This window comes from Calonectris borealis, chromosome 3 (genome assembly GCF_964195595.1).
Source record: "Calonectris borealis chromosome 3, bCalBor7.hap1.2, whole genome shotgun sequence".
NCBI classification, from domain to species: domain Eukaryota; kingdom Metazoa; phylum Chordata; class Aves; order Procellariiformes; family Procellariidae; genus Calonectris; species Calonectris borealis.
The window spans coordinates 30126617-30138723 of NC_134314.1; the positions used below are offsets into that span (position 1 = coordinate 30126617).

The 12107-nt window shown below is 43.9% G+C and overlaps 1 protein-coding gene across 8 annotated transcripts in view; it reads left to right on the top strand.

Moving 5' to 3' along the window:
* The first annotated feature begins 10103 nt into the window (after positions 1-10103).
* Positions 10104-12107, top strand: part of PHF3 (PHD finger protein 3) — a 54247-nt gene continuing 52243 nt past the window's right edge. For 4 of the 8 annotated variants that reach the window (XM_075145271.1, XM_075145273.1, XM_075145277.1 and 1 more), the window contains exon 1: positions 10104-10357. The gene's annotated coding sequence lies outside the window, so the exon portion shown is untranslated. The remainder of the gene's footprint in view (positions 10358-12107) is intronic. The other 4 variants (XM_075145272.1, XM_075145274.1, XM_075145280.1 and 1 more) reach the window with 1 other exon arrangement.

The following is a 12107-nucleotide window of genomic DNA, read 5'->3' on the forward strand; positions in this document are numbered from 1 at the left end:
TTTACAGACTAAAATGTTGACCATACTCAAAATGGGAAGATAAGATAGCAGATGGAAGTACGTAAAGCAAGTTAAATAAAGCTCTATGTAATTTATATGAATTTACAAACAAAAGGGGAGAAAAGCTTAAATGGAAATACTGTATCTTCAGTTAAGGCTAAAGCCTCGCATGGAAGACTGTCTCTACTGTTACATCTAATTTTAGATGCTTATAATGACTATATAACTGCTTTGTCCTTTCTTCAAGAGTTACGTTGTGGCAGTACTTAATTACATGATAGCACATTCTTGTCTACTAGTCTATGTTTTGTGCTGTGGACCTAATGGCTTGGGTGAGTACGGTTTGTAAATTGTGGTTGTATTTATAGGATTCCTTAGCATGTAGCAGAAGTTAAATACTTATGGGAAATAGGGGGAGAGGGAGAGCACGATCTTGCAATTATTGCAGAAAACTGATGGGTTCTCTATATTGTTCTGTCATGTAGTCCCTAAATAATTCTGAGGAAAGAGAGCCAAACATTCTGTAACTGGATATCCAAAATCAGGTATAAACTGATGTTTTTGCATCTGATTCTCAGAAGTGCTGAACAGTCAGTTTCAACCGATGTGTAAAAACTGTACTTAAATATATACGAAATTATGCAGTACTACATATTTCTGAACAGTCCTGAAGCATTTCAGACTGAGTACTCAAAACTAGTTAATACTTCTGATTGTTAATCTTCCTGGTCTTCAGTTCTCCATGCATAAAAATTCAGTCATTCCAGTCCTTGCATAAGGAGGACAGTTGTGGAGATAAGCAGTAATTTCTGAAGTAATCAGACCCATCTGTGTTATTGCAGAAGAAACAGTAGGAAAATGTGTAATTCTGTATTGAGTACAAATTCTAGGTTAGACTTAAATAATAAATCTAAATCTAAAAAAAAAAATTCAATAAATCTCATTTTCTTTGGCCATAAGAAAAGTAGTAAAGCACTGCTCGTTCATGTGACCATTGTTCATCCTTGCAAGTGAGATGGGGGAAAAATCTTGTGTAATTAGGTATTTGTACTTGAGAGGGCCAGGCTAAGGTTTCATAGATGACCTTACCTGTATCACTTTTAAGCTTCTGAGTGCTTGACTATGCAGCATTAATAACACTGGGTTTTCAGTGTTTTTTTAAAATATGTGCAACATAATTTAAATAGTAACTGAGAGGTAGTACTCAAAACAATATTTTAGATTTGTTGGGATTTTGCTGTATCATTAAGCAAGTGTTTTCTCTAAGTATGGGGGAGGTTGTCAGACTGGAAATCATAGTAATCTGTTTGGAACAACATTATCCTTTTGTACATATTTATGTACAAATCCCTACTGAGGTTATCACCACTGTAATAAAAAGAATAGTTATAATTCGCAAGTTGAATTTAAATCTTAAAATCAGGCTGAAATTTGGGTAGGTTTTTTTAACAGCTGGGAGGGACTCATCTAAACAAATACTGACTTTTACATGTGAGTAGAGGCTTCCCTTACACTCAGTGGAAGGGATTTTACACTTCTCGAGCAACTAATCTAAGAGAGATACCTAAAATAGGTTAGATGAAGAGCTCTCTAAAGGTGAGAGCATAGTCTGTAAAGGGAGCATGGAACAGCAAATTCAGTTTGCAATGTTGAAATCTACAGACAGATTAAATAAATCTCACCTAACTGGTCTAAGTGCAGTAGTTCAAAGTATCAGGTAAAGCACTGGGTATTTCTCTCAACGTACCCTGCTCTTAATGTGTAATAAACATGGACAATTATAACCTGACCTGATTTTTATTGATCTGGATTTATGCTGCAGGTAACCACAGCAAGCCTTATTAGGCATTATTTTCCTTTTGATGGTCGCCTGCATGAATGCTGTTAATTTTGATAAGATATTGTTCTAATGTCTAATGTCCTCAATGCATTGATAATTAATTATCTCAATAACAACACAAGTTACTTATCAATGGAAAATATCTTTATGAGATAACAGTGGTTAAATAGTGGTCTGACAAGAAACGATAAGGACAGGACAGTGCCAGAAGATCAAGTTGCCTGCTTCAATTTCTGATTCAAATGAGAACTCTTTCAAAGCGTAGCTGAAGAAAACCAGATACCACAGTGTGTAGATACATAGGAATGCTCAACACAGAAATACTCAAATAGTAGAAGACATTCAGTCTCAACACCACCCGTAACGTGTGTCAGTGTAAGAAAACCTAATTACGTATATGGAAAGGGTACTTTCTAGTGGGCTGGAGTCTTAATTCCACTTTAGAGAGAATTATCGTATATTCTTGGGTTGAAGCAGTAGGATGTTTTTGAAGGAAATCCCCTAATTGTCCCATTTAGAGACAAAGAGTAATTTAGATTGGACAAAACATTAGGAGGTGATCTGGTCTAATTCCATGCTCAAAGCAGGGCTAACTTCATAATTAGTTCAGGTTATTCAGGAGCCTGTCTAGTCAAGTTGTGAATATCTCCAAGGATGGAGATAACTCAGCTCCTCCAGACATTTGTTCTAGGGTTTGACCACCCTCCAGTGAATACTCTTCCCTTGGTAGCTAGTCAGAATTTTCCTGGATGGAATTTGCCTATTTCTCCCATTTTTAAACTGTGACCTCCAAGATAATCTGTCTCTTCCTCTCTACATCCTCCTGCTAGGTAGCTGAGAGAGCAGTAAAATTCCCTCCTCAGCCTCATCTTAAGGGTGAAGGAACACAGATCTCTCAGTATGCCATATGCTCCGAGCCTCTAATCATCTTGGTGACCCTTCACCAGGGTTCACTCCAGTTTGTCAATATTCTTCTTGTACTGGGGAGCTTAAAATTGGACACAGTACTCCAGATGTGGTCTATAATCACTTTCCTTGACCTGCTGCCTGCTCCCTTTCTGATGCAATCTTTCTATTCAATTTGTCCACCAGGTCCTTTCTTCAAAGGTGCTTTCTTGCCAATTGACCCCCAGCCTGTACTGGTGCATGGGCTATTACGTCCCAGATGCAGGGCTTAACAACATAAATGACACCTGTTGTTCTCCCTTCATCCACTGAAGCAATCATCTCATCATATGCTATCAGATTGGTGAGACACAGCTTGACCTCGGTAAATCCAAGTTGGCTTATACCCAATCTCTTCTTTTTCACATGCTTAGGAATGGCTACCAGGAGGATTTGCTCCATGACCTTCCTGGGAAAGGAAGTGAGGCTGATGGGTCTGTATTGCCCTGGATCCTCTTTCTTGCCTTTCTTGGAGGTGTGCATGAAGTTTTCCTTCCTCCAGTCATCAGAAACATCCCCAATCACCATGATGTTTCAAAGATGACAGCAGTCTCACAACAACTTCAGCAGCTTCAACAGTACCCTTGCATGCATCCCATCTGGTCCAGTTGGCTTAATTGCTCCTAAACTCCATCTTTACTGTGCCTCAATGTTGAATAAAAAGACAAAGGCTACAAAGTTTATGGAAATAAGGATGTAGAATGAGAATATTTCACATGGAAAAAATTGCAAAGAACTTTATATTTTCTAGTTGGAGAGACTGGAAAATGCCAACCTCCAAATTCGGAAAGAACTGACTCTTCACATTTCAAGTTCACAGGCAAGAGGTGCCGATCTCTTCTCCCTGGTATCCAGTCATAGGACATGTGGGAATGGTTCAAAGTTGCGCCAGGGCAGGTTTAGACTGGACATTAGGAAGCATTTCTTTACCGAGAGGGTGGTCAAACACTGGACCAGGCTTCCTAGGGATGCCCCAAGCCTGTTAGTGTTTAAGAGACATTTGGACAATGCCCTTAATAATATGTTTTAACTTTTGGTCAGCCCTGAAATGGTCAGGCAGTTAGACTAGATGATCATTGTAGGTCCCTTCCAACTGAAATATTCTATTCTGTTCTGTTCTGTTCTGTTCTATTCTATTCTATTCTAATTTGTGTACCATCACAAAGTCAGAGGCAGGCACCTAGGGGCACAGTTTTTTGCGTCTATTGAGGCTCAGGCTGGGATTGAACCATGCAAGTGCAGTTGTCTCCCTACATACCCAACCTCTCTCCCTGAGGAGCGCTGGGGACAGAGGCCTGTCTGTGTCGGCAGGATGCCGAAGCTAGGAATGGATTTACTGCAGAGCTGAGTGGTGGACAGCCAGCATCCCTATCAGCACTCCCACATCATATAATGTTTGTGAGGCATAGCTATGTAGGTTCCCACTCATTCAGACTGCAAACATAGTACTATGTAGCTGGAGATTAGCAAATTCAACATCTGTACATAAGAATGGGAAAAAAATGAGTAGGGCAGTTTTGGGCCTGTGATAATAATTACAAATTCTGAGGGGAAATACATAGGTGGAATAAAATGCAGAATGGATTTTCGAGAGGTCATTATGCCACATGAGAAATTATTAGTTAAACTGGAGAAGGAGATTTAGTAGAACAGTTTTAAGGTAGAAAAAGCAGAAGACAGTAACAGATAATAATGGAAGGCTGGAGAGAGGTTCAGTGGAATTTCTCAACAACTGATTCGGGAACCGCACTTTTTTTTATATATATATATAAAATAAATATATAATACATAATAAGTAAGCCTATATATAGTATATAAAAATATATAGAAATATAATTACTTAACAGTATTACATAAAGCCTGGAATATGATCAGGAATTGTGCTGACTAAGGAAGATCAGAATGGCATGCATAGTCCTTGTTACATTTGTCCAAGACAGATGAGTTCAAACTAAAGCATGTGTGCTTAATAAGATTTCTTCTCCAACAGCCTGGAGGACTTTTAGCAATATCAAATTCAAACTTTGAATCTTTTAAGGTCTTTCATTTGATTTTGCTTTCCAGAGTGATGTATCATATATCCTTCATTCATAAATGAATTTATTTCATTGCATTTTTCCTTAGTCTTTATTTATATTTTTCTTTATGTAGAATCATGTGATTAAGAAACAATTTGCTTATTTCTGTACAGTGGTCACCTTAAGGTCTCTTGGTTTTGTGCGCTGATATTCAACAGAACAGCCCCACAATTCAGCAATCCCAACAAAAAGGCATATTGCCAGTCTCTATTTCTAGGACCATGGCCGTGCCCCTGCTATTTGATGCAACATTACACTTGTTGGCAGGAAAACCACTTAATACAACTGGTTATTGAACAGGCATAGAGGGTACAGATGAATGGAGAACGTGTGTGCAAAGGAAACAATGCTCAACCAACTGGAAAAGCAGTGACGAAATCTTGCAAGTCAGAAACCAGCCTTACGGAAAACTTGTACAGATTTTTAATGCAAGATGTATCATGTACACACTACAATGTATATGAATAAAGCTATAGAAAATTATTTTCTATATAGAAAATTACTTATATGAATAATTTTTTTAAAAATAATTGATGCTTTCTCAGATCTCGCCTTAAAAATATACAGAAAAAAACCCCTGATAAATTATCAAATGAGCATTTATTCAAAATAAAATTATTTTTTGCTATCGTTTACTACTATATGATTGTCTCCACAGAACATAAAAATTAAGGTAAACAGTTCTAGAGTGAAATCTCAGGTATTCAGAGGATTAGTAACTCTAGCAGCAGTTCCACAGGCAACTGCCCAAACTAGTTTGGGAGATAAGTCTCAAAGGCCTGTTTTTGTGCTAGCTATCATAGCTTGTTTTACCCTAGTGCTCCAAAACTTCATTCAAGGATTTTTTTTTTCCTGGTTTACACAAATCTCTGCAAATAATTGCAACTCTGTCTTGTTTTCTGGGATAAAATGTCTTTTTCAGTCTTGACTCTGTGTATTCCGTTGGATAATTCTTAATAAATAGCTTGTAGCTTCTGTATGTTTCATCTCTACTAAAATCTACCCTTAGTCATATAATCAATGGGTAAACATCCTTTGACTTCAGAAACTCGTCTTTGTTCACCAAGCTGTATTGTTAATTTTAAAAGCCACAGCCCCTTTCACCTGTGGAACTGAATGGTTTTCTGCTGCTTTCTAGAGTATGACATGCAACTGCTGTTTGATCCAAGGACTAGCAGTTGTTAACAAGTCTTTATGTGGGGAAAGAGCATGATCTTATCTTAAACTTGGTGGGAGTTGAGTCAAGTGGAACATGTTACAGTTCCTGTACTAACTAAAGCAAGGAAAGGTGGGCAATGAAAGGAAAAATAGTGTCAAAATCAGATAGTCTTAATAAAAAGACGTGCATTTCACTATGGTACTAGAAAATTTTAGATTATTGGATATTATTTTTCTGCATTTGAAAAAGTCAAAGAATTTTTATTACAACAAGAAATAGAAAAGATCTGAAGAACTAGCAGTTTTAAATTTTGTTAAGGATGCTAGTTGTCATGGTTTAACCCCAGCCGGCAACCGAGCACCACACAGCCACTCGTCCACTCCACCCCAGTGGGATGGGGGAGAATCAGAAGAATAAAAGTGAGAAAACTCATGGGTTGATATAAAGACAGTTTAATAGGTAAAGCAAAAGCCACAAGCAAAGCAAAACGAGGAATTCATTCACTACTTCCCATCGGCAGGCAGGTGTTCAGCCACCTCTAGGAAAGCAGGGCTCCATCACGTGTAACAGTGACTTGGGAAGACAAATGCCCTAACTCCGAACATCCCCCCCTTCCTTCTTCTTCCCACAGCTTTATATGCTGAGCACGACATCATATGGTATGGGATATCCCTTTGGTCGGTTGGGGTCAGCTGTCCCGGCTGTGTCCCCTCCCAACTTCTTGTGCACCCCCAGCCTATTGGCTGGTGGGGTGGGGTGAGAAGCAGAAAAGGCCTTGAGTCTGTGTAAGCACTGCTCAGCAGTAGCGAAAACATCCCTGTGTTATCAACACTGTTTTCAGCACAAATCCAAAACATAGCCCCATCCTAGCTGCTATGAATAAAATTAACTCTATCCCAGCCAAAACCAGCACACTAGTTCACAATAATTTACATCCAATCGGCTTCAAATGAACTAACTATGGAGCTTCCTGAATTACTGATACTGGCAAATCCTGGATATTGTGAACAGGCAGTCTGCTGTTCACGCTGGGAAAAATCATGGCAAATGCAGTATGAAAGGCAGTTATCTAATTATTAAGAGGTGCAAATGTAGTATTTATGACTTTTCAGAAAACAGACAGCAGGAAAAAATAAGCTTGTTCAGTGTTGTAAATTCAGCAGATAAATGCAACTGCTGCTGTAGTAGATGTACTTTAATTTCTTTCAGAGGTCTAATTCTGCTTTGTATGACATTCTAAGAAGTTGCGTAATATACAAAATAAATGCAACACTTTGGTTTTAAAATCATTTAACTCAAGTATCTTGAGAAATTTCAAATGGACGTACCCAGCCAAAAAAAGATGTTCCTGCGAGACTCTGCTTGAATAGTTATTGGCCTACGTATCTCAGCTTTTGACAGCGGCAGATACTACCCTGCAGCATGCGAGAAAACCCATTAGTCTGCTACCATACCCAGTAACTTCTTTATCCAGTTAAGCGTATGGGGCAATCTAACTGCTTTCTACATTTTGACAACTGGAGAACTAGTAATTAACTCTCAAAAGCAAGCCATGTTTAAGACCAGTACAGTATCTGACTGTGTATGGCATATTTTCAAAAATACTGTTTAGAAAAAAAACATGGAAGGCAAGGGGAGGGCTGTAAGGAAAATCATTCAGGAACCTCTTGGAAAGAGTTGTGGCTGACAAGAGACTTGGAACTATAAACAAAGAAACTGCCTTCTGCTGCTGTTGCTTTCTCTTGTGTTCAGGGCACTAGTAGACTGTTTCCTGAAAATAAATACATTGCTTTCCAATAGAAACAACTTGCAAGACCTGGACTATTACCAAATACCTCATGTGCAAAGTCATGATATGATAAAAACACTGCTAGGAAAGATAGTGGATGGTGCAGTTGTAATTGTGTACAGCTGATCTGTCGTTGTATACAAAGATCTCTGTTGTACCTATTAAATTGTCCATTGTGGTGTTTTGTTTTGTTTTGTTTTGTTTTTTTCATGTTAAATTAAACCACCACATAGGTGCTACAGGTGGGCAAGTTCACTATATATGTGACAGGTAATTGTGACTATAAACGGACTGGCACAGCATGGGTCATGGCAAAAGAGAAGTATACAATCTATTAAACTGAGATGGGTCACGGGAGTTATATGACTTTTGAAAGTGTAAAGAAAGAACTGAATAGGGCAATGAACAATGATCAGATTACTAGCAGTGCTTTGTGTGGTGCTTGTGTCAAAAGTAATAAGATCAACAGGGCTGAATGCTGGAAAATTTGTGCGATGCAGTGGGATGCAAATGTGTTTAACTGAATTTCACTTCAGGCAGTAATTTCATTTCTTAGTACCATCTCGATGATATATTACAGGTTTAGCACCTTGATGAAAAACTGTGCCTGAATAGCCTTTGGAGAAATTAGTGCAATCAGCGCAGTAGCTCAGTTCGTAAGAAGGCAGTATTTTTTTTAAAGATGCTTGCCTTGGAAAGGAGAGAAAATTTCTGAAACTGGGAAAGCACAGGAAGAAAATTGGAAAAAAAACTTGTGATTTGCACAAAGGTGATTTAAGAAGGAAAGAGAGAAAAAAGTTCGAGTGGGTTAAAAACTCTTCTGGTTCAAAGGTGTTAGCTGCAACTACCCTGTGTAGCTGCTGAAAACGTCACTACGTTACTGTGCCTTCAGTTTAAAGCCTCCTTTCTTACTGTGATAGTGGCAAGAAAAATATTTGAAGTATTTCAGCCTTTTTGGCACCACAGAAGGCCCTAGCGAACATGCATCTCAAAGACCCAAAACAGAATTGAAAAAAATGAAACAAACCCAATCCATTTTAACTCCTTTGCCTTTTTGTTAATTCTTTTTGTTCTGACATCATTAAATGTTTGCATTTCATTACAGAATATGAGGAATACGTAAAGGCAGTGTCAATATATGGTCATTCAGAAGATTTGATTGTTAGAATTTGATTGTTAGAAATAATGTTCAAAATCTGTTTCTCTTTTGGGGGTGTATTTAATTAGAAACTTGGTATATGCAATAAAACCCCAGTACTGCACTTAATACTAGCCATCCGGCTGAAAGAAGAATAACGTATGTTGCATTTAACTAATGCTATAATGCAAACTAGAAAGAGAGTCCTTTTCTTAGATAACATTATGTAGACACTAAATTACTTCAGGTTCTGGTGAGCTGATAAACACAATCATAAAAGCCCCTTTGATGGGGATTTGTGTGGGTGTGTGCCACAGGTACCTAGAGCGCACATGCAGAAATTGTTACCAGAAAAAGAGAAGGCCAGGGAGAAAATGCACGTGCAGAGAGGCAGCATGAGGCACGTCTCCCCGGGACTGAGGCTCTGCAGACTGTTCCTGTTTGATGAACCTGGCACATGTAGCGCCGAAGGAATCTGCCCCAGGCCGCCGGCGCGCAGGAAGAGTTGGCGACAAGCAGGTTGTGTAACACGGCCCGCACCGAGGAGGACGGCAGCTGCCACCTCCAGACAAAGGCCACAGAATTACATAGGCACCCGGAGCGGTGCCGGGCCGGCCATCCTCCGCTGGGGCAGCGGCCTGCGCCCCGCTGTACCCCGTGCCACGGGGCGAAGGGGAAAAACCTGCCGGCCCCCCTCCACCCACCCGCAGGCCGAGGCCTGTCAGGCGCACGGCCCGGGCCGCGGAGCCGCGGGGCCGCCGCCTAGGCGCTTCTCGCTGTTTCGGCCCCCAACCCCCGCGAGGGTGCCCGGGACCCCCCCCCGGCTGAGCCACGGAGGCCGGCTCCGCTGACCGCGCCTCCGCGGGGCCTGGCGCGGCAGGGGGCCGTAAGCGCAGTTATGCCACGGGGCGGCAGGCCTCACCGGGACGAGGCCGCAGGCGGCACGAAACAGCGCTCAGCCCCCCGGCCCGGCCCGGCCCGGCCCGGCCCGGCGCAACCCGCCACCCCGCGGCGCTGGGGCCGCGCTCCCGGCCGCCCCCAGCCCACCGCGGCCCGGCGCCTGCGCAGCGCAGCGGCGCGCCCGCCCCCCCCCCGTAAACAGCGCCGTCACGTGAGCGCCGGGCCCGGCGCGGCGCCGCTCGCCTGACGCCGCGGGGGCGCGCCTACGGGGCAGCGGGCACGCGGCCGGCACCGCGAGCCGAGCCGAGACAGGCCAGGCCAGGCCGGGCCAGGCGGGACCACCCGGGCCGGGGAAGGGGAAGCCCGCGCCCACCCCCGCTCCCACAGGCCGCGGGGCTGCGCGCGCCGCCCTCTCTTCCTTCGGCGCGGCCGCCGCGTCGTTCCTCCGCGGCTGCGGGCAGCGCTGGGCGGCGGAGCAGGGTGAGTTACCGCCGCCGGGCCGCGGCAGGTAAAGGGGGGAGGGGAGAAGGAGGGGGACGAAGGGGCCCACCGCGTTGCGCGGCCTCGCCCTGCCTTCGCCGGGGCGCGGCGAGCGGCTGGGCAGGGCTGGGCTGGGCCTACCGCGGCGGCGGCGGGGCCGCGGCCTGGCCTGGCCTGGCCTGGCCTGGCGGCGGGGCCCAGCGCGGCGGGTCGGCTCGGGTGGGACGCGGCCTGCTTCCGCCGCGGCGCTGCCGGCACGGGCTGGGCGCGGAGGCGGCGCCACCGCCGGCCCTTGTGCAGAGGCGGCCCGCCGTCTGGCTGCGGGCCCGGGGGGCGCTCCCCGGCCGAGCCCCGGCTGCTCCGCTCCGCCCGGGCGCGGCTCCGCGGCGCCGGCGCTGACCTTGTGGAGGCTGCGCCCCGCGGGCCCCGGGCCGGCCGGGCCCCGGGCTCCTCGCCCTGCCACCTGACATGGCGCTCTGGCCCCGGCCTCGCTGTCTGCGGCGGCCTCTCCCGTCCCCGCCTGCTCCGGCGTCCGTGCGGGACTGCCGCAGGTTCCCTGCCCGGAGCCGTGCTGCTGCTGGCTTTCCAGCACCGCCTTCCCTGCCCCGCGTTTACTAGGCCTTGACCCTTCTTGGCAGTGCTTGTCCCTTCCCACTTCTTGAGCTGCTGATGCTTTCTTGCCCCATACAAACCTGAGGAACAAACACCAATTTAGACCCTGCTGTTCTTCCTGCTATTGGTCTGACCTGTTCCGGGCTCCTCCTCCCGTCTCTCAAACTTAGCATCATCACCAATTTCTGTGTTTAACTCTTGTGTATAGTACCCACTGTAGGAAGTGCGGGAGAAAATGCGGTCATCGGTGGTACCCGGGGGATTCAGTGCCCTGGTGGTACTTCCAGATTCTATTCTTGGATGAGATGCTCTTTCTGAGGCAATGAGTCTATGCTTCTTGCTTGCTACTGGAATGCAAATAATTAATATCTATAAGGCTTAAGAAGAGCCATCGCTCATGTGATTGCGAATGTGCTTTCTATATGGTCTGTACAATGGAGACCTGTTATAGCCACAAGGTGAGGGATTGGAAGAAGAGCACTCTGTGCAGTGTAGGTTGAGTTAGTAGAAATAGCCTGCAGACTAAAGCATAAAAGTGAGGAAGGGGAGACAGGAACATGGGATGACAACAACTGTACCACACAAATTGTGGTTGTGGTGTTGTTTTTTATGTGGCTGTTAATCCATTATGTAATTTCTATACATTTGCTTTTATAAAAATGGATGGTAACGTCGCTAAAGAGTGGAAATATTGTAGGATTAAATGTAAGGATGGTAAACATATGGCATCTCTTCAACACCACTAATTCATGGTTTGTTTTGCTTAATAAATTGAAGTTCGGGACACACCGTAAGGGAGATCTTGAAAACCTGGATTTTGTATTTCTTGGAATAATTTAACTTTGAGTGGTCTTTACACTTAGTGTGTAGCCCACAATGACACTGCTACTCAGCTCTCTTTTTGCTTTACCAAGTAGCTTCTGCTTTTAATTTCTGTAGTTAGCTTTAAAGATTGTACATATAAATATGGAGTTCTGAACACCTCGATTTTTTTCAGCTGTCATTGGCTGTTACTCAGTCATTCAGTTTTATGTGCATTTTACATTTGCAAACCCTCAGGAATTTCAAGCAGCTGAAAGGGCACCTAACTACAAACCATGTTGGCTAGATCTAATTCAATATAATTAACTGAAGTAATTCAACACAGTGGTAATGCGTTTCCAAGA